The 22,737-nt window shown below is 42.4% G+C and overlaps 1 protein-coding gene across 6 annotated transcripts in view; it reads left to right on the top strand.

Moving 5' to 3' along the window:
* CNTN5 (contactin 5) overlaps positions 1-22,737 on the top strand; it is a 3,179,309-nt gene that overhangs the window by 1,143,319 nt on the left and 2,013,253 nt on the right. For all 6 annotated transcript variants that reach the window (XM_069202389.1, XM_069202386.1, XM_069202392.1 and 3 more), the window contains one exon: positions 17,302-17,377. The gene's annotated coding sequence lies outside the window, so the exon portion shown is untranslated. The remainder of the gene's footprint in view (positions 1-17,301; positions 17,378-22,737) is intronic.

Here is a 22,737-nt window from a genome sequence, read left to right as displayed (position 1 = left end):
ATCCACGAAAGTCACACGTCCCTGAACTTCCTTGGGTGTCTAGTTTTCAGAAATGTCTGGGTTTGGTAGGTTTTGCTAGATGGCTGCTGAGCCCAGGACCAAAAACACAGATGGCCCCCTTACAAAAATAGGTAGTTTTTTTAATAGATAATTTTGATGTGTCCATGTTGTGTTTTGGACCCTTCCCGGTCGCTGACACTAGACCTACCCACACAAGTGAGGTACCATTTGTATCGGGAGTTGTGGAGGAATGCTGGTTGAAAGGAAGTTTGTAGCTCTTCTCAGATTCCAGAAGCACCAAAAATGTGAGGGAAAAGTGTTTTTTTAGACAAATTATGAGGTTTGCAAAGGATGCTGGGTGGCAGCACCTCGTGAGAACCCCACAAGTCACCCCATTCTGGATTCCCCAAGGTGTCCAGTTTTAAAAAATGTATAGGTTTGATAAGTTTTCCTAGTTGCAGGCTGAGATAGAGGCCAAACTCCACAGATAGACACTTGGCAAAAAAACATGTCTGTTTTCTTTGGGAAAATGTGATGTGTCCACATTGTGTTTTGGGTCATTTCCTGTTGCGGGCACTAGGCCTACCCACACAAGTGAGGTACCATTTTTATCGGGAGATGGCAAATGCTTGGTGGAAGGAAGTTTGTGGCTCCCTTCAGATTTCAGAACTTTCCATCACCGAAATGTGAGGAAAAAGTGGGGGGGTTTTTGGCCAAATTTTGAGGTTTGCAAATGATTCTGGGTAACAGAACATGACGAGAGCCCCACAAGTCACCCATTCTGGATTCCCGTAGGTGTCTAGTTTTAAAAAATGCATAGGTTTGCTAGTTTGCTGAGCTAGAGGCCGAAATCCACAGCTAAGCACTTTCGAAAAAACACGTCAGATTTCAATGTAAAAATGTGATGTGTCCATGTTGCGTTTTGGGGAGTTTCCTGTTGCTGGGCACTAGGCCTACCACACAAGTGCGACACCATTTTTATCGGGAGACTTGAGAGAACACAGAATAGAACACAATTGTTATTGCCCATTGTCTTTCTCTACATTTTTATCTTCCAAATGTAAGACAGTGTGTAAATAAAGACGTCTATTTGAGAAATGCCCTGCAATTCACATGCTGGTATGGGAACCCGGAATTCAGAGATGTGCAAAGAACCACTGCTTCACAACACCTTATCATGTGCCCATTTTGGAAATACAAAGGTTTCCTTGATATCTATGTTTTCACTCTTTATATTTCAGCAAATTAATTGCTGTATACCCGGTACACAATGAAAACCCATTGTAATGTGCAGCTCATTCATTGGCTCTGGGTACCTAGGGTTCTTGATAAACCTACAAGCCCTATATATCCCCACACCCAGGAGAGTCCATTAGACGGAATGGTATATTGTTTTAAAAAATCTGTCATAGCTGGAAAAAATTACTGAAGAAAACGTGGACAGAATGTTTTTTTTTTTTTTTTTTTTTTTTTTTTTTTTAGCTCAATTTCAATTTGTTTTAAATTTCAGCTGTTACTTTCTGTAGGAAAACCATGAAGGATCTACACAAATTACCCCTTGCTGATTTTAGAATTTTGTCTACTTTTCAGACATGTTTAGCTGTCTGGGATCCACCATTGGTTTCACACCCATTTCTGTCACTAACTGGAAGGAGGCTGAAAGCACAAAAATATTAAAATTGGTGTGCGTCTCAGTAAAATGCCAAAATTGTGTTGGAAAAATGTGGTTTTCTGACTCAAGTCTGCCTGTTCCTGAAGCCTGGGAAGATGGTGATTTTAGCACCACAAACCCCTTGTTGATGCCATTTGCAGGAAGAAAAAAAAACACAGGCTTTCTTCTGCAGCACTTTTTTCCCATTTTCCCCCCCAAAACTATTTTTAGCTGTATTTTGGCTAATTACTTGGTCTCCTCCAGGGGAACCCACAGATTCAGGATACCTTTTGAATCCGTAGGAAGTTTGGAAAAAAAGGATGCAAATTTGCTGTGGGTAGCTTATGTGGGAAAAAAGTTATGAGGGCCTAAGCGCGAACTACCCAAAATAGTCAAAAAAACAGGCATGCCACAGGAGAGGGGAAAAGGCCTGGCAGCGAAGGCGTTAAGTACACGTTTCCCAGTGGGGGAGCCATCAACAGTCAGGAGACCCTGGACACTGGCAGAAGGTCACAATTGTCTTAGCCAGAAAAATTTCAACTTTCTAAAAGTGACATTTCGAAAATAGGATTTTAAAATCCATCTTTATCATTAAAGAAGGTTTAGAATTACAAATGCAATAAGGTGACCAGTGTTAGTCTATGGGAGGCCAGCCTTACGACAGTTAAAAAAAAAACAAAAAAAAAACATTGAGGGGTTTTCATTGCCAAGAGTTGTAAAACATTAACTAGACAAGTCCTACATTTGCCATGCATGCTGCCGTATGAGCATTTAGGGCTTACCCTATGTGGACAAGCACTTTAAACCGCTTAGGAGGAGTCAGTCAGCGGATGTGAAATGTGTTTGGCTCTTATGGATCTAGATAGATTTTACATTGACGCTTTCAAGAATGGGCAGGGAAATGGGAAGTAGTGATAGGTGCATTCTCTTAACCTTCAAATTCACCAATAAGGATGGAGAATTTGGGATACAGAGAGAATAAGGGGGGGTCTTCCCATGACATAGTTTTATATGAATTCTCATTGCTCAGCTGTCCCTACCACGTTTTAACTAAGAAAAGTTGGGACTGGAGAAAGCCATCTTTTACCGTAGCAACCTTGTAGACAACCCTGATAGCTCAACTAATTTCCAAACCTCTTGCCATGCAATAGTTGACTTAAGATCTGAGTTTTTTAAAGCAGCTAGAATGCTGTGCACAAAACCGTGTTATCATTTTAAGCTGAGTTGTGCCGGCCTACTTTTTTGCAGCCTGTGTTATACTGGGAATCTTCATTTCAAGTCACTTGTTGCACCTATGAAAACTGCAAAAGAAAGATCTTGTTGGGAATCCTGAAGCCATACTGCACATAAGCTTAGGTAATGGAGAACATGATACTTGTAGAAAATGTCAACCCTATATACAAGATCTCTAGGTGACTCTGTACCTTTCCTCTATACACTAACCTTGCCTAATCAGGTGCATGGTGATGAAGTCAGATATATTTATAAATGTAAAAAATAAATGTCAGCCTAGAAGGTACTGCAGGGGACGTGAGTAATCCTGCGAGCATGATCAAACGGAGACTGCAGTTATTACTTGATACTGGATGCTAGTTCACCAGTACCTATGAGCCCTGAAGCAGAGTAAACATAGCCTGTTCCACATATTAATATGTGTTTTATTAATGCATGGCCATGACCCAATTATTTTTCAAACACAATGGTGTGTCAAAGTGAATAATGTATTCAAATCCTACTAGGAGGACAGGCGCGAGCAAAGGACACAGGCAAGGAAAGAAATGAAATGGCTGAGAGAACATTTTGTTTTTAAAAGTGGAAGGGAGTGGGAGGCTCAGAGGAGGATGTGCTTGGAGCGCTTTGCACAGAAGACAATTAGAAATAGAGATCGCTTTTAAAAGTTTTGACTCTTGCGTGATATTACCTTATACCATCTATTTCAGCACAAGTGAGATTAACAATATCACGTCCTTAACTGAATCTGTAAATTTGATTATATTTTAAATTAATCTATAATTTTAATTAGAAACGTGCCAAGTCCTATGTGGGCGTCTAACCCCGGGATTGGCAAGGCCAATTAGTACATCTTCAATTTCAAAAGCAAGAGTTGTGAGGTTGCTGGATTTGAATTAACAGAGATTATTTGCTAACGGGTTACAAGGAAGTATATGAAAGTCATTATGTGAAACAGTTAAAACAGCAGGCAAAGACACCAGAGACTGGTTTTCAATTGCTTTCTGACTTTTAAACAAAACTTTATTGAATGTGCTTTCAGAAATAGCTTTGGCAGGTGTTACTTACAATGTGTGTGCTTCTGTTGCTTCATTTGTAATGTTTATTCTGCCAGTATCTGGCAGACCACAGTCTGTAATTTGGTTTACTTGTGGAAAATGGTCAATTTCCCATGGAAGAAGTGGTATATTAGGTGTGCAAGATATGTGTAACTGTCACAGTGCAAACTAAATCACCACAAGGGAGGGTTCATACCTTAACTGGATGCTATTGTGTATTTTTCATTAGGCCTGTTCTGAGGTAGGTGGAGGTTTTCCCCACCGCAGAGTTCTTTAGGGGTCTGTGTATGACATTTTCTGGCGTTTCATTGTAGATACACAAATAAAAATAAGATTATCTTAACAACAAAAAATTCAATTATGGTTACATGTGTACTTTTCAGACAAACGTGAGAATTCAGCTGATGGAACATGGATTATGTGTGTCTGCACAGTTTGGCAGAGTAGCATATGTTTATGATGTTCTTCCCAGCTCTGCAAAGTTCAGGAGACCCTAAATGTAGCTCCACGAATAGTCACAGGCAACCACAGAAGAGGTCCACTTATGCGCACCAGCATCCAGTCATAGCCAGAGCCAGAATAGGCGCCATGCACCGTACTACAGCCAACAAGACTAAACCATGACTCCCATCCCTTCATATTTACACAGTTGTTAAACACACACATCCCAATAAAGCTCAGAATCCTTAGATTTAACAGAAAGGGAGGAGAAGGAAAATCAATTCTGCTTTTGGGTCGCAGGAAATAAACTCTGCCCCACGGTATCTCGAAAGATAAGCGCCATCCAGATGATTAAGGTTCATGTCAAAGCCAAAAGTTGCTCATGGTAAGAGTCAGTCCTTGTAGCTGATTAAGGTTGGACTCAGTTTTTAACCTTTCTTGTGTGGAAAAAAAATAAAACGGCTTATTGTTTTCACTAAATTAAAACCTTGGCATGAACAGGATTTAAACCCCACTTAAATAGTTTTGACACAAAATGTATTGACGCCTTTCTGCAGAATTGAAAGGCCCTTTCATGGATTAGCATTAAATGTAATATAACCAGCTCTCTTACACAATGCCTTTGGTATCCCTAGAAAAGACAAACTTTATCAAGAAGCTAAATAATGTAGTGTTTGCAAAACAGCTGAATGCCATTGCATTTTTTCCTATGCTGTTTTTTGTCTGTTCCTACCTACTGTATTACTCACCATAGTTTAGTTGTTATTCAGGTTTGTGCTAAATATCCTGATTAGAAAAAATAAACACTATACTACAAACAAGGGACAGGGAGATTAATGGTCCAGTGTACTGCCTCCCAACTTATGACACCGATACACATAAATACACTGTTCCAAAAAGCGAAAGCACTCTTATCTAGAAGCAAATGTTCTCACACATCCTATTGGATGTCATGCTTCATCATTGGGCGTGCTCCTCATCAGACTGGCGCTGCAATGTCTGACGGGCACCCCATAGAGGGGGCTCTTTGCTGGAGATCTTTTCCCAACACTGGTGTGCCGTGGTATAGGCTATAGGGAAAGGTGACAACCTACAGGCACACAAAGGATAGGAGAGCAAAAGAAAAAAGAAAAATTGGCTCAAAACCCTGCACGAAACCACCATTTATTGATCAGGGAGGGTCTTAGTCAAGGTTAAAACATGAATGGGAGTGAAAAACGAGATAATGCTCAATCACTCTCTCAATCACAATAGAAAAAGGAAGGGGAGGGAATTCTCTTCACTCCCTACAATGGGTAAAAATGTTTCGCGTCTCAGGGGTTCATACGGAGCCAGTGACGCTTCATCAGGACCAAATGACAAAAAACTTCTCCTGAACAATACGGACAGACCACGATGAATCTAAGGCTCTCAATCTAGAAACCTCGGGTCACTTACTCAAAAAAATGTAATATGTCAAACTAGTCGTTCATCGAAGGCTACCGTCCCACATTATGGATCAGGCTCCATTGGAATCCGCGTGACATGGGATTGGCGCAATCTTTTGATAGTGCCAAACCTCCGAATGGAGACCTGCTCCGGGGCCGCGTTCCTGTTACATTGTTGCGAGGACGAGGAGCACACCCGATGATGAAGCATGACATCCAATAGGATGTGTGAGGGCATTTGCTTCTAGATAGAAGAGTGCCTTGTGGATCTACATTCTTTTCGCTTTTTGGAACAGTGTATTTATGTGTATCAGTAGAAAAAAGCCACTTCTGAACTTTGTGGTTGTCCTCTCGTGTCCTATCTTGAATGATTTTAAAGAAATATGCTCCCAAATACATAACCCTAAGGGTCTAGTAAATGTGTGACTTCCATGGCTTTCTTTCATGAAGTTTTATTTAAATACAAAAAATGAAAGTTTGATAGATGCACTTTGAAGCACACTTTAATGTGTCACTCGAATAAAATCAAATGTTGTTTTTTTTTAAACATGAAGAAAAACTTCAGACACTAACATAAGCTATTTTGGTTGCTCCCATCTATTTTTACTATACATGCTGCAGTTTTACTTCTGTCTTGAACAAAGGTAAAACTGTGCATCCAGGAAGGAAAGGTGACTGCATGTTTCTGAATACCCTCAAACTTACAAGTTTTCTCCTACCTAGGCAGGCACCCCTACCCACAATCCTCTCCAAGGGTACTCACATTGTAGTTAACAGTGTGCTGGTCTAAGATTGCATGTGTCTCAAACCATTTTGTTTAAAATGTTAGTATGTGTGTTCCTAAGGTCAACATGTGAGTTCAAAAACCTCTGTGAATCAGCCCCACTGTGAGGACAAAACAAAATACACGACTATCCATCTGACGTTTTCAGTCATGCCTCCCCAAGCAGGACATGTTTCTGTGGTTCTAATATACATTTTGTGAAAGCTACCCAGATATACAGTAGCGCTAGGAAGAGAAATTATTTTTGCTGCTGAAAATAACTGCATTTGCTCCATTGGGAAAATATTTGGAAAATCCAATTCAATGAGGATGAATGCAAAAACTAGATCCCTGTGCATTACATGAATTGTCACATTTACGTGGAGGGGTTTATGTGGATGAATAGTGGATTTCTGATTCATCTATGGATTCGTCTGTGATCTTTCATGCTTCAACTAGGGTGACCACCTCCTGCAACCTCATTACGACTACTGTTTTCAATCCTAAATTTCTATGTGATTTCCTAATGCAGTCTGTTGTAGTCTTGATATGCATTCATTGAACTTAATGAGACTAATACACCTAAAAATAAGTTTGTCAGTGAAAGATGCAAGACTAGAGAAAGTTTCCGTAAGTATTTAAACGGAGGTGTTTACTCTAGATTAGTGGTTCCCAACCTTTTGACATCTGTGGACCCCACCTTTATCATTACTGGAATCCCAGGCACCCCCACTGAATCATATTTTAAGTCTGCCCCCCCACCCCACTAAGTCATTACCGAAAGCTGTAAACCGAATCTGTTAATATTATTTAATTTTCTAAGCAGTCGCGGACCCCTTGAGAAGGCTTGCGGAACCCAAGGGGTCCATGGACCACAGGATGGGAACTACTGCACTAGATTCAACTTGTATACAGCCCATGGTGTAGCAGTAAATCAGATGTCTTTGTGTCCAAATACCTTTCAGCCTCCTAATCTCACCTCATAGTGTTACTCATATACTTAAACATTATTTTGTGAATACATTTTAATAAAGCCATAAAACACATACATGTTCCTCTTCTATGCCAAAACATGATCATGATGCAGACATCTTGCCCAGTTCCGAATGGATTCCTCCTGTTACCAACTACATCTTCCATTGTTATTATCTGTGCTCCAAGCAGTCTCTACAATGAAGCGTGTATTCAATGGGGGATTCACAGCTTGTTGCATTGAGCCCAACTGGGAAAGACAGCCCTGTTATTCGAGCACACAGGAGGTGAAAATAATAGTAAACTTCAATAACACTCTTGCTTTAAGCATGGTCTGACTTGGCATATTTATAAAGAAAGATGGATCACGCTTGACATATTTCTCAAAATAGGATTGTTCAAATCCTTTTCTATCTCAGGGGATAGATTTTTGAATGTGGTTCCGGTAAAGATATTAGAATGTGTTATTCTCCTCTGTAATATATATCTACACTGACAACAATTGAACAGACTGTCTGGAAAGCAAAACTATGCCAGCCTCCTGCTTACCTTGTAATATTCTGTATTGTATTCGGCTTGTATAGAATGGAAAGTAATCCATTGAATTTATATTCTACTATAATAATATAAGAACACCTAACCACCGGTTAAATATGAATACAGAATATGAGTAATAAATAACATCAGGCCAACAAATCACTTTCAAATGGCATTCATAGCTTCAATGTTGCTTTCTTTGCTTCTGTTCTTGCTTTGCATTATGAAGTATGTTATATGCCACACAGTTGATTTTTCCAGTCTTTTGACCCCGTAGTCAATAACAGTTAATTATGGTCATTGTAAGACAACAAATGTATTGGATGCAATTTCTCTTTTTGGAACTACTCAAAGGAATATAGCAGAGCTGGTCTGAAAGCTGTTCAGATTTTTAATCTAATAGTGTGACTAGCTATTCTACACTATACTCTCTACCCCATGCCCCAGTGCTCCGCCACCTTTTGGCCCTAAGCTGTCTGAATGGAAAATCCTAACAGAAAAGAATGGAATGGACGCAAAGTCAGGCCATCCAATCACTTAAAAGGTGCAGTGAATGGCTTAGTAAAATATTTAATGGAACGATGCAGCTGTGCTGGCCAATCAGCTCACTTAAGCAAATGACACTAACAGGCAATGAACTCCTGTTTGTAATATTTCTGAAGTCTGTGATGTAATTATGCTGCTTATGCTAATAATCCAAAAGCTAGCCAAGGATAATGAAAGGGCAATGTTGCATTATTCGTGATGCCTGCTGCAAAAGATGTACTGAATGGGCTAGTGCTGCAGCTCATGTGAAGAAGGGTCCGTCTTATATGGAAGTGTAATAGGAAATGTATTCCCATGTGTACACAGCTGCTCTGGCCTTTGTCAAGAAGACGCATAAAAGCTTCTGTCTCACTGGAGATCCAGTATAGTGAACAGTCGTGGCTTGCGGGTGTTAAAGAGGGTGGGGCGGCGCTCGAGGGGAGCAGAAGGGAGTGCCAAGGGCGGGGGAAAATATTAATAAAATGTAAAAAAAAATATATATATATATTAATAATACACTTACCTGAACGCCGCTCCACGCCGCACCCTGCTCCTCTGCTGGCTGCAGGCAGGCACAGGCTCCCAGCCTGCCCAGCTGCCAATCCTGATGCTGTCAGAGCAGCGCAAGGATTGGCTGGGAGAACCCAGCCAGGACCCTCCCAGGCAGACTGGGAGCCTGTGCAGGCTCTCTCCAGCCCAGCAACTGTGCTGATGGGCTGGAGAGCCCTGTGCGCATGTGTGTTTGGCCGGCCAGAGACGGACGGCCAAACACGCATGCACTCTGAGGAGGAGTGCTGGGCACTCCCCCTCACACTTGTCACCCCGGTGGCCCCACCCCTTTCAAAGAAAAGGATACTAAACAAAGTTTATTATCCTTTTCTTTGCAAGGTTTTGCAGCTGCTGCTGCTGCTGCTGCTGCTGCTGGCGGGGGATGACGCTCATGGCAGAGACGCCCCTGATAGTGAATCAGTCAAAGCACAATATTTGGGATTTACAATAGGCAGATAGGGTGTCTAAGGCAAGAACAGGTATCCATGCAGGCGCATTGACTTGATTCTACTTCTAAGGGTTAGCCCACCGATTTAGGACTTTTTATTTTGCCTCTTAATTGACAGGGAGGTCAACCGGGAGGGTTGATTGGTGTCAAAAAATATTTTAAAAGACTTGCAGCCCTTACATTTATCACACACAAACAAGTTAGTCAATTTCGCAATTACTGTGGTACAATTTGGCTTTTGCGGCTTTGGTTTAATCTAGACTCTGAACTCAGGTGTTTTATAAGTGGCAACACCCATAAAGGTAGAATATGTCTTTAAATAAATGAGATGTACACTTACATTAAAAGCAAACCTTGTGATGGTCCCACTATCTCACCAAGACCTTGACGAATTTCCTTATCTGTATTGTGTTAGATAAATACTCCTTCAGACCACCTCCCAAATAGGGAATATCAGCGTCATGGTTTTAATTTCAGGGTGTTCATGCCATTGAAATCTTATCAATGAACAATTCTAATTTATTTCCTGTACTATTGTGAAACTTTCTCCCAGGAATTGTAGGACTCAGCTACATTGTACTGTTGTATTATCTGTCTGTTTAGGACCAATCTTTGACCAGGCAACAGCAACCGATGAATTATTTCACGTATACCTTTCGTTGCCTATTGCTTAATTGTACTGCATTGTGGTTGAATGTATATAGCACTTAATACCCCTGACGAGGCGCCGCAGGGCTATGGATAGAAAAGTGTCCGTCTGCTCTACATGGTAGTGGTCTGATGTTGTATGAGGAGCGGTGTTCTGATAGTGTTTTGTCGCTGTGGCAATGTGTGAACTTGAGGTGTAAACGAGTGGGGAATAGAACGAAAGTTGCTGCAACTAGACTTCATCAGCATTGGGAAATCAGTCACCGCCTGAATTAACAACAAAATGTAACACATTGAACAAAGCTCAGACGTCCATGGTTAATACACATAAAATGTAATGTTATGCCACCCCTTCTTGTATAAAATTACATTGCATGTAGCACTCGCCTTCTGTAAGCTTTTGTTTTGATAGAATGTATTTTGGGTGCGTGATAACACGTAGATGGATTGACCCAGAGTTTGAATAATACCCACTCAAAGCCTCAAGAGAACGATTGTATTTGTTTTCCTAATTAAATGTACTTCCGTTTGTTCTTCTGGTGGTCTGTATGCATTACCCATGTTTCCGGCTTGCTTTACTTGCTAATTTTTTTTTAATGTTTTGATATTAACAAGATTGTTGTTTGTTAACCTTAATCCTAAAAAACGTCCGCGCCGTTTCAACTCATTTTTTATTCTGCTTTGTTTGTTACTAATTTAATGCTAAAAAGTTCCTGTGGTGTGCAGGTGTTGAAGGAATATCAACCTCTCACAAGTTTTGATGTCCTAAACTACACTGTTCTGTTAAATAGATATTCAGCAGTGGGTTTCGTGCAGCTGCTGCCAAGGGTTAGTCGCATTGGATTATAATTATAAGTGATGGGTGGATAAGGAGAAACGTCTGACTGTCCTGATACCTTCTGCTTGTCTATAGGGTGCTACCTTGACCTTGGCACAGTTAAGAGACTGCGCCCTAACAATGTCAGTGTTATGACTAATAAACGAGAAAGCAAAAGAACTTCCCTAGTAACGCACAGTAAAATACTTCTGCTGATCTATGTCGGCTACACTCCTCGCCTGAGGGTGTTAACTAAAGTATTTACCCCAAACCCTCACCCTTCTTCATGCACTGCAATATAAAGTCCCTGTAGGTATGCTTTCATTAAGGACCCCTTTTTTATCAGGGGAGTAACTGTCAAAGGTGCAGCTAGTGTAGTAGCACTAGGCCCCAGAGGATTGATCGGGCCCTTTGAGCAATAAAATGCAGCATTAGTCAAGGTTCAATCAGTGTTCCTTTCCTTTTTTGCACCAGGGCACGTGGCAGTTTTGCTGAGCCACTGCATTGTAGCTTTCACAATGGTAAGTGAATCCCCAGATCCGACGGTCTAGCTCCGAAAGCATGGAATGACCTACCACGACACATAGGTGCCTCTTCTTTATGTCTTGAATTCTGCAAAAAGCTGAAGGCCTGGCTTTTCGAGTGGTCCCACTAGGCCCTAGGTGTGGATACACTTGCTCCCTACATAACATTACATAATAGAACTGCACCGTAAGTAACATCGGCTCTGAGAGAGACAGTACGACTGGGGCATGGGAAAGCTGAGGCAGGGGGGCACCAACACTGAGACATGTATCACTGACCCTATGATAGGGAGACATACATTGACACAGAGACATATTTAGTTATTCTGAGATGGGAAGACCTAGAGTGACACTGAAGCAGGGATCCAAGGCACTAGAAGTTAACACTGTCATCGATACGGACTGTCAGTGAACCAGAGAGATGCTATTCCTGTTAAGGGGAAGCAATGGCACTAGTACACGGAGTCAGAGAAGAGACACTGGCACAGCAACTGGATTACACAAAGAGAGACATTAGGTCAAAGTGAACTGAAAAACTCACAGTGGAATGGGGAAATAAACAAGGGCACGTGGAAAGAAGACCAGACCCTTCCGGCTGTCACCACATACTTTGTGCCGGGGAAAAGTAGAAAATCAGTTCATTTAAGGGCCTTCCCATAGGTAATCCACCTCCAGCAATCAACACTCAGCTAACCAAGAAGTCCCTGGCTCCCAAGTGGCAGTGTGATTGGCAGGCACTGGACTCTGCAATTGACCCTTAACAAATAGCCTTTGTATCTATAGGTCTACATGAATAAGGATGCTAACTCAATGAAAAGATCTGATTTCTCTCACTCTGACCCGTGAATGTCTGTGTACAAAACTGCGTACAATACTCATGTGGCGCACTGGCCACACATGCGCAGGTATGGAAGATTTCCCTTACTCACATTGGGACAGCCACAATTAGAGATGGCACTCTGCTAATGTAGCTGTCAGGCAGGGTTGGATTGGTAAGGCGGGCACTCGGCAATGGCCGATGGGCCAGTGTCTTAGATGCAGCCTTGGGCCACTTTTTAGGGCAGAGTGGTGGCCGATTTGAGATCGATCTGTGCATGTTCAGATGCTATCAGCGGCCCAGTGGGGGTCTAAGCGGCCTTTCAGGAGGCATTGTTATCTCCCCTTCAACAACAGGACAGGAGTCAACAATCCCAGCCCCCAGCTGGGCCGGCACATTGATACAAAAAGCTAACTTGGGCTGGCTATGGGCACATCAATGTATGTAGATTGAGCAGGGGGCCTGAACAGAAATGGCCTCATTGATATTGCGCTGTGGTTCACTAGTGTGAACTAATCCATGCACAAGGAGTGCTGCCAATGATTGTTTTTTTTAAATCTCAGTGGAGCTAAGAAAACAAAAGTTATACTCATAGGTCTTGACAGCTAGACGGATCATTCTGTTTCTATTTTTTAGGACATGTCTCTTTTAGAGAACACCCCTCCTTATTTTGATACTACTTCAAACACTGAAGCAGTGCTATGCGAAGAGGCATAATCCGCAATTGTGGGCCACTTTTTTAATAGGGTACCAGGGCCTATTTTTCATCCCAATCCAAACCTGCTGTCAGGTCTAAAATATCTTATTATTGGCCCATAAAATAATCGAAAGGCAGTGCCAGTTTAGGTATACTGCCAGGCGGCCTCAAGTCTCTCCAGCTCCGGGTGCATAAATTAGAGAAGCTTTTGCACTGTACAATAATTCATGAAAACAGCAACTTCTTACATGCTTTATTATTTTTTACCCCTCTGCTTCCACGGCGTTTGCATATTTGCCAGCCTCCCCTCCCCCCCCCCCAAAAAAAAAAAACCTGAGCAGTTAATTTATTAGCAGGTCAGCGACTTAAAAGCGAATTTTGATCTAATCTTGGGTGAAATTGACATGGGGGCTAAGCCAGTCCTGGCTGTCACTTCTCATCGAGCAAGGAAAGTGAGCAGGTGTGTTGCCACATTAACGCACACGGTGATGCTGGCTTCCACCGAGACAGAAGGGATTTCTCCATGACTCTAATTAGTAGAACTTGATGAAGAATAATTTGGTTGTCCATCTTCCAAGAGACAACTGGCTTAGCAGACTGAATCACCGCATTAACTATTCAGCTGGGTGAATCGACGCTTTGCATAATTTAGCGGAAGGTTGATTCTAAGGACCAAGACTTTCCTGTTTGTTCCCATATGCTAACTCGTCGCTCTTCCAAAAGATGAAACCCTTTTTGTACGAGCAGCTGTTTCTGACACTTCGAAAACAGTCTGCGGAGCAGGAAACCTGCCAGGGAAAAGCGAATGGTGCTGTGCAGTTCGGTTCTTCGCGGCCTTGTCGCTTTGTTGCTGCTGAATTTGCCCTCAGCAGATGCAGCCAGCGAAGACTTCCTCCGACTGCTGTGTTGTGAATAGCTGGATCCAAGCCTCGGCGCTGTTTATTTCCGTTTCCAAAGCACTGCTCCTCCGATCAGAAACATAATGACTTTGTCAGTGATAAACCTGGCTCGATGTCTGCCTTGAACCGTCTGATTAAAGGCTTCCTAAACCTCTGACAAATGGCCGCACCAACAAATCACCAGGCTGCAGCGGACTCGCATTTTTTAAACAGAAAATACACACTGGGGAAGCTTTGTTATTGATCTACAGACCTCAGCCCACAGAAAATATAAGAACTGCTGATTTCTTTGAAGTGAGAAGTGTTAGCCTTTGCACAAATAAGCAGTGGTATTGCTGAAACGCAGAAGAGTTGTTTTAGCTAATACCCTGTGTCCGTGGGTCAGGAGAGAATGCAAATAAGCAAAGGTCAAAAACTAGTCCAGTGAACATTTTGTGTTTCCCAATGATTTATATGATTGAGCCCTCTCAAATATGCCGTTCAGTGAAATTGCAAATCCTCATTCACGAAGATTAACTTAGCAAATCAAGCAATCTTCATTGGGATGAGACAAGGTCTGTAGATCAATACATGTTATCATAACAATCGAGAAAGAAATATGAAAAGGAGTTTAAAAGCTGCTGTTTAACCTGGGAAATAAACTGTTTTGACAGGTCTAAATTTTCCTGTTAAATATTAACAAGTCAAAACCTAAAAGCTAGGTTCATTGCAACAAGACATGACTGTTCCATAGAGAAACACCGTGAGGCACTATTACATTTAGTAGTGATATATATGCTAGAAAAACCTAGAAATTTTGTGTCTTAAACTGTATGCAATATTTATCGAAACCCCAATTCACCAGTGAATTTGGATTTTTTAAAATATTAAGGAAAAAGTACTTTCAGAAAGTTACTTTTCCCTGCCTAAAGCATCTGGAAGCTATTTGCATTACCCTCCGACTGCAGCCCTCAAAGTGTTAACGCCTTGTATGATGTGTGAAAACCACTACCAGAGCAGAGATAGTCATGGATGTGGGTAGTTGATTCTGTTCCTCTGGAAATATGACCATTTAGAAAGTGCTGAGGAACTTGTTTATTTTCAAATAGGCTTTCCCTGTCACAAGCAAATTTTACTTGAAACCTGATAGGCCTTTTTATTTGCTCCCCCAGTCAGGCAGGCTCCGAAGCTAGTGGAGATGAAGATGCCCCTCGAACTGGCTTGAAGGGACCACTGAAGAAGGGTGGGCACACAGACTCAGCATGATGGGAGATGGGTTTCTCCATCTTGGATTAGGGAGCGAGGGGCACTGTGGGATTGGTTACAGTAGGGTACACAGGGTATCCTGTAAGAGGATTAGGGTTACCCCTGGAATCCTTTTCTCTATTGCTTAAGGAGGGGTCGGTGTCACCCCTACCCACAAGCCAGTGCCAGGCATAAACATGGCCCCCAGGGAAACCTTTTTCAAATCCCTCTGGACCTGTGGATTAACAGAGGATGTACTGCACGTGCTGTTTGAGCACTGTGAGCAGCCCTGAAGAACTAGTCTTGCTCCTACTTGTACCCATGACAAAGAAATGGGCTTCAAGGATCAGTTGGTCGACATCCTGTTAAGGTTCAGGGCCACAACAAGCCGCAAGAATCCTTTTCATGAAGACCCCAGCTTACCAGTTCCAGATGGACCAGCCCTCCACCCTGCTGCTGCTTCTGCTGGAGTGTGTCTTGTCCCCCAAGTGTTGTTCCTGAGTTCCTGGGACCCTTGGATCTGCCAAAGTGTACTCCTCCTAACACCCTGAAAAACCTGGGACTTCAAAACAATTTAGCTCCAAAGACCTCTTGAGGACTGGGACAAACCTGCCACATCGATCCATCTAAGCCATGTTGCTGCTGGGCTCAAGTTTGAGGTTTCTCACACCTGGAGATTTTCCACAGCAGCAAATCTGCTTTAGGACCTTGAAGAGAATCTATCCAGGCTTGCCCTGCAGAAGGAAACCAAGCTCTAAAGTAACTAAGTCTGAAAGCAAAACTTTGACTGGGCGAAAGCACCAAAATTATCCATCTGGCAAGAGGATTTCCTTGTGTGCGTTTTATTTTTATTTTATTTTATTTCCCACTAAGAGCTTTTCTGGTCTAAACCAACAGCTTCACCAGGGCCTTGTCCAATGCCTGTCTGATTTCATGGAATACATTGCCCCGCCTACGGAGTGTCACCTCCAGAAAATAGACTAGGTCCAAAGGCATAGCCTCCAACTTGGTTGAACCTGGTTAGGGTATCCAACCCATGCTCCAACAGTCAGCCCCAAATCATGCCTAGATCCTGGTCTACCATGACCAGTGGACCTGCATTAGAGATTGATGCCTTTTGGCACTATTTGTATTTACAACTGTAAAAAATCAAGTCTGGAGATCTTTATTAGATTTTTGTTGCTTTGGTGTCATTTTATTCATTGAAGTATTCTCTATTTGTATAGATTAAAGTGGGATTTTTATTATTTTGTGTTTATACATTTTTAACTATTTTGATACTTCGAAATTCATTAACTATTTTTCTTAGGTTAAGCATGTCTGCTCTGTGCCATAGTCACCAGGGGTTGAGCTCAGGTTTAAATTGTTGACACCCTTACTCGACCTAACAAGATATTGACATCAATACTTTTGGATTCACCCATCCACCTCAACTAATAATTCATTTACTCACACACGATATGTCTTTTCTTCCATTATGATAGCCTAAAGTTAATCTTTTGCACCCAGGGGTCAAATTACGTGTAGTTTCATAAAATCAAAACTAGTCCACTGCTGACAGTAATGCTACATGCTACAAAGAATGAAACAATGGTATTTTCTGCAAACTGTGCAAAACCATATCAGATAACGTTTAGCTCTAGGGCAGTAAAAAGTATTGTGTTCTATGTAGATATTGTGTGTTGTGTTGATATTTTTAAATATAAGGAAAATATATTTTTTGAAATGTTCATTAAAAAAAATCCAATTCAAGCTTGTATTATGTTATCTTTACTTTCCAAAGTTGGCAGGTAATGCAACTGCTACCAATGAGACACTGAAATATGTTTCCCATTGTCTTTCGACCTACTGTGCAAGTACATGAGATGATTGGGATATATATATATGACTCGACATAAGATAAATCAATGGCCATCTTTTATATTAGTTTCACACTGTAATGGCATCATCCGTTTGCTTTTCCTCCATTGGGTACATCACATAATGGAAACGGTGTATTCTTTTTTCACTGATGGTGAATGACCGTGTTACTTTGGTGGCCTATAAACCCTTTTTTGTGTTTTTTCTATATTAGATTCAACACGTGGATGTCACAAATTGGATTTTGAGTTGCTGCAAAGGTCTGGCTTTCACAGAATAAACTTTCACCGGTAAGTTTGATTCAGGGTTTCATTTTCTCTATTATAATAACTTGAGGGATGGTGATATTCCCGAGAAAGAAACTTCCGCTTTCTGTGTACATGGAGTTTTGATGTTTATTTCACTTGGCTGAAGTTGAATGAATCGCTGTAGAAAAATGTGAAATCCATACTACAAATGGGAGGATGAAGTCGTGCTCGCAAATGCTTATCAAGAGTTACTTAATCAACTATTCCTTTTAACTAATGTTTTAATTACCTTTCATTTTCTTAAATCTCCCCCTGCAGTGGGTTATAGATAATTGCTGCTACAGTTAAGAGGCTAAATTTTGTTTGCTGTCAATGAGCCGTTATTGCAGAATTAATTTTCTAAACAAAAGTATTAAGGAGCTTTAAGTATGTAGCAACGACTCTCACGTTGTTTTAATTGTTGTGATTATCATTAAGCCTCCTTAAAGGAGATTATTTGCATTTCTATATTACATGCATGTGAGTAGCATTTTCAAATTGGTTTAGCATTTTATTTTAATTGATACTAAAAATGTTTATAAATGTGATTTACCCTTATATAGGGAAAATGAAACCCTTTATCATCTGACAATCTATTATCATCTGGGGCCACTCACAAAGACATGCAACGTGTACACATGTACACGATTCACACAGACATGTATGTAATTGTTACACTCTTTACCATAATCTTCAATGTCTTTTTGAATTGGCCCCAAACACATTTAAAATGGGATTAAAATTGCCATAGTCATATCAGTGGTAGCTTGTGGCAGGGAAAAGGGGTGGGTGGGGACTTGTGGCGGGGGGGGGAATAAAAAAATATATATATATATTTTAAAAAAACGTATCTCACTGCGCTGCTCCCCTCCTACACTGTCGACTGCAGGCACAGGCTTCCAGCCTGCCCTGCGGCCAATCCTGATGCTGCTCAGAGCAGCATCAGGATTGACTGGGAGCGCCCAGCCCGGATACTCCAAGGCACACTGGGAGCCTTTGCAGGCTCTCTCCAGCCCGGCAACACAGTGCCGGGCTGGAGAGAGCCTATGACGCATGTGTGTTTGGCAACACAGAGTCGGTCGGCCATACACACATGCGCTGTGAGGGGAGTGCACTCCCCTTAGTTCGTGTCACAGTCCATGGCCCGCCCCATTTAATACAAAATGATAATAAACACAGTTTATTATTGTTTTGTATTAAAGGGTTGCAGCTACTGCTGCTGGCAGCGGGTGGAGGGGGGTGCGGGGGGCAAACCCCCTCCGCCCTAGCAGAGGAGCCTCCCCTGAGTCTTTTACATTTAGTACACTGAAAGCATTATACCCTCATGCACTTTACTAATACAGATTTGGCCGTTTAGGAACCTATTCACAAAGGCATGTAACTTGTACACGATTCACAAAGGCATGTAAGAGTACGTAAACAAGTTTTCCTGTAGTGCTAAGTCATGTACTTATAACTGGTTTGGTAATTCGACCCCATAGTGTTTTAGCATTAAAGGAAACGTTTGGGAGGCATGCTTTAAGAAACATTGTGAAATAGCACTCTCTTTGCTCGTTCTTCCTTTCAATGTAATATATTCACATTGCTTTTAGTCAAGGGCATGCGCCTTCTATCCAGTGATACATTCACAATGCTATTCTAAAGTAGATGTACTAGAGAAGCCAACTGCAGGAGCACCTCTGTGACTCAGTAGCTGCATTCGAAACCTAGCGATTTGAATCAAATATTCCAGGTTTGCAACATAACAGTCTTATGAATCTGGGCCAATCACGTAGTCTCGTGTACAAATATGGTTTATGTAAAATTTGTTTAAAAAACAAAACAAAAACATTTAGAATGCCTTCTAGTGTTAGGCCAATAACATGGTCACTTGCTGAATCGCTTGAAGCTTGTGTAAACAGTTGTCATCTAAACTCTACAGATTTCATATTCTATGAGAAAAAATTGTGATAGATGGGATGCTAGATTTACTGAGGGCAGTGTGGACTTCAGAAGTTGGGCAGCTGAGCAGACGGACAACTGAGAAGTCACGGAAGACGTGAGGCAACTGAGCAGATGTGGAAGACGAGAGGTTGCGGAGCAGACACAGGCGGAGGCAGCAGATCCTAGGCGCTGAGCCAGGGTGGGTGCTGGAGAAACACTGGAAAAACGCCACGGGCCACACAGGACAAGCGTGGTGCTGTGTAGTGGTAAGATGCTGGGGGACACGAGACACCAGAATTCAGACACTGCAACCCCCAGCCAAGTGGAGGGTGCAGGCAACAGGCGCTATGAGATGCTGCAGACCATGAACAAAGGTGCAAGGGGAATAGGTGCGGTAGCAAGTGCAGTGGGCAAGGCAAGGTGCTGTCAATGTCTGGAGGAGGCACAGAAGAATGAGGCAAGTGCAACCAGCTGTTAGTGCTGGAGGGCGGTCTAGGGACCTTGTCAGGGAGGAAGCAACAGCCTGCGCTGCAGGAGCTACAACCTCTTGCTCCCATGATTGAGTGAAGCTGAGAAAGGAGAGAACTCAGTGTTGCAGTTGTGATGCCAAAGTGACCCTGGCAGACATAAAGAAGGCTTTGGGGGCTGTGGCAAGTGATTATCATTGGGCACTTACCATTTGCTACAGCCGTGCTTAGTGATAAAGTATTTAGTGAGGCCATTTAGTTAGGCCATATGGAGCACTGGGATTGCTTGTGTGTATGATGTGCGGGCTTTGCTGCAGACTGGGATGAGGGCTCGGCCCATGGGAGTGGCCTGACTAGGCCAGGTGTGGTTTGCGAGTTGTGAATTTCATCCACCCACCATTGCCGGAGGCTTGTCCCCCAAGCCTCGCACCTCCGAGGTCTTTTGAACTACAATTATAAAAAAAACTTTTTTTTTCCAGTCTTGTCTTGACCCATTGCTTCAGCTCGCAGTGTTCCTGCGGTTCCTCTGCAGGATCACCATTTTGGCACCAGGTGTGGAACGAGGTGGTCAGAGATGTGAGAGATAAAAGAGCTATGGGACCTTCAGTAGTCCTAAGGATTTTGTTGCCATTGTTTTCTGCGTTACCCGTGATTCTTGAACTTGGATCTAGTGGAGATGTCTGAGCAATCTCTACGATCAAGGGGTAAAATGGCAGGGGGTGAGGTTATGAAAGAGCATAGCGGTGACAAGTGCACACCAAAAATAGCTGGGGAGCCTGTCTATTTGGTATATCACCCTGCTCCACATTAATTAAAGCCAACTGTAGCTGCCAGGGGAATACTGAGGGGATTGTTAGGCTTTGTTTTTTACCAGTGGACTTGAGATGTGTAGGTGGCACTGGTGGAACTGTTATTGACACTAGTATTTTAGGTCTGCAGGAAGATACCCCAGTGTTGGCACATGCATCCCAACTAACTGATGAGGAGTCTCCTGTGTAGCAGCTTGTTATACTGCCTCTGGAAATGCTATCCCTGGACAAAAAGGGGAGGTTACTGTAGAACTATTGTGGCCGAGTAGAGTTTGCGGCAGAGGAGAAGAATGAAATGTCAGTCGTGGGGGAATGAGGGTAGAGTGGATGCTTGTTTGAAAATTTGTGACCCACCTGGGGTATTTACTCATGTAGACGAACCTGGCCCAGAGCAAAGGGAGCCAATATCCCATCTGGGGTCCTGTGAAATCCTGGTCTATTTGATGATCCTGTGGTACATGAAGGCCCCTCGGGGTGAGTAATTTTCACCTCTGCTAAATACAGAGTAAGTCAAGACAAGCAAGAGGGACTGGTAGAAGTAGCAGTCATGGGAGTAGTGGGACCTCCATTTAAGCCTTTATCAGAGCCAGTATTACAGGCAGCAAAGATACCTACTTCCATTTCCCACTTACTAGCACCAAAAGGGAAGCAGTAGAAGCAGAAATTGAAACGGAAGTCTGTAAGGTCAGTGGTAAGGTTGCCATTGTCTCTGTGGGACTTTGTGTCTAAGCATTTTAAAGCAAGGAGTCCACCAATAGAGGCAGTAGAGGATGACATTATGGTATGTACTCTAATGCAGAGAACGGAGCTGAACCGGATGTAACTAATATGGAGATAAATGTACCAGTCTGGTCATTTTCAACCCGTGTCTCCAAGGTGGACTGTTTCATTGAAGAGAGTGAGGTGGGAAAGGGTTGTTTAGATCACTGCCCTTCAACAAATGACATTATGAGATGAACTCTTGTGGATCCTATTAAAATCATGGCTGATGTACCTGATGTATTTTAGAGTAAACGCCAGAGTGGGGTTGGTGCTCACATTGTGCGCAACCATCTAAATAGTAAGGTACCTGAGGCTGCCCATGTGGCTATCTTTGGGGAAAGGTCAGATGTGGTAAGGTCTGCCCATATTCCTATTGGTAGTGCCAGTCAGAAGAGATGGAGTTATCAGAATTATCCAACTTGTCGGATGGATGTCAAATGTTGCAGGGACGTATTACGAGGGTAAGACCCACCCTAGATTTTCATCCTCACCATTATTTGTAAGGAGTAGTGGGTTCGATACAGTTTTGGACAAACTACTTGGTAGAATTCACATGGAAGGGATACTTTCTACCGGGCAGGAGGAACTGGGTGAAGGATCAAGATAGGATGCAGCAGGTGATGATTATGCACCCACCAATGATGATAATTCCCAGGCAAATGTGTCTGAGTTTGCACAAGGTATGAAAATGTTGAACATCTTATCCCTTATGCAGGTTACATTCCAGGTAATGTTAAAAGCCTTAGTACTGGGTAATGCCCAAAATGTTAAGCAGATTCAGCTCCTAGAAAATATAAGCAGGACGTTAAAGGAGATGGCTGTGGAGTCCTCCCAGGGAAGAGAGACAAATGGTATTCTGGCGACAGGAGATCCATTTAGGCACCATGAGAGCATTGCAACTACTATCCATTCTGTCTGTGAGACCTTTGTATCTAAATCCCCATATAATTTCCTGAAAACAGGTAGCACCTATGGGAAGAGAAGAGTGTTGTCTAAGTACAGCATTAATTTGCCCTGCAAAATGAGTGACGAAAGGAGGGTTATTGGCAGGGGAAGGAATGCAAATATGGTAAAAAGCTGACTGCACAGGGTGAGGTCCCATTTATGTAGCTACCTAACAAATTGCCTACTAATAAATTTCCTACTGAAGTACACCCAGAAGTTAAAGATAACAATCTGCTAAGACATGTATAGGAGGACCTTCTGAACCACCTGCGGGGAGGAAACCAGTTGAAGGGGAAAGGTAAAGAAGGTGAAAATACAAGGGGAAAGTGCCTCGGAGAGGCCCCAACTAAAATCCCATCCCCTCAAAGTAAAACTGGTAAGGGTGATGTCGAAGATACCTTTAAAAAACCTTGATTAGTTCAAGACAGAGTATACTTTAGGTTAAGGGCTTTACCGC

The sequence above is a fragment of the Pleurodeles waltl genome, chromosome 8, assembly GCF_031143425.1.
Source record: "Pleurodeles waltl isolate 20211129_DDA chromosome 8, aPleWal1.hap1.20221129, whole genome shotgun sequence".
In the NCBI taxonomy this organism is placed as follows: Eukaryota; Metazoa; Chordata; class Amphibia; order Caudata; family Salamandridae; genus Pleurodeles; species Pleurodeles waltl.
The sequence above is the reverse complement of the archived record's forward strand: the minus strand, read 5'-3'. Positions and strand labels throughout refer to the sequence as shown.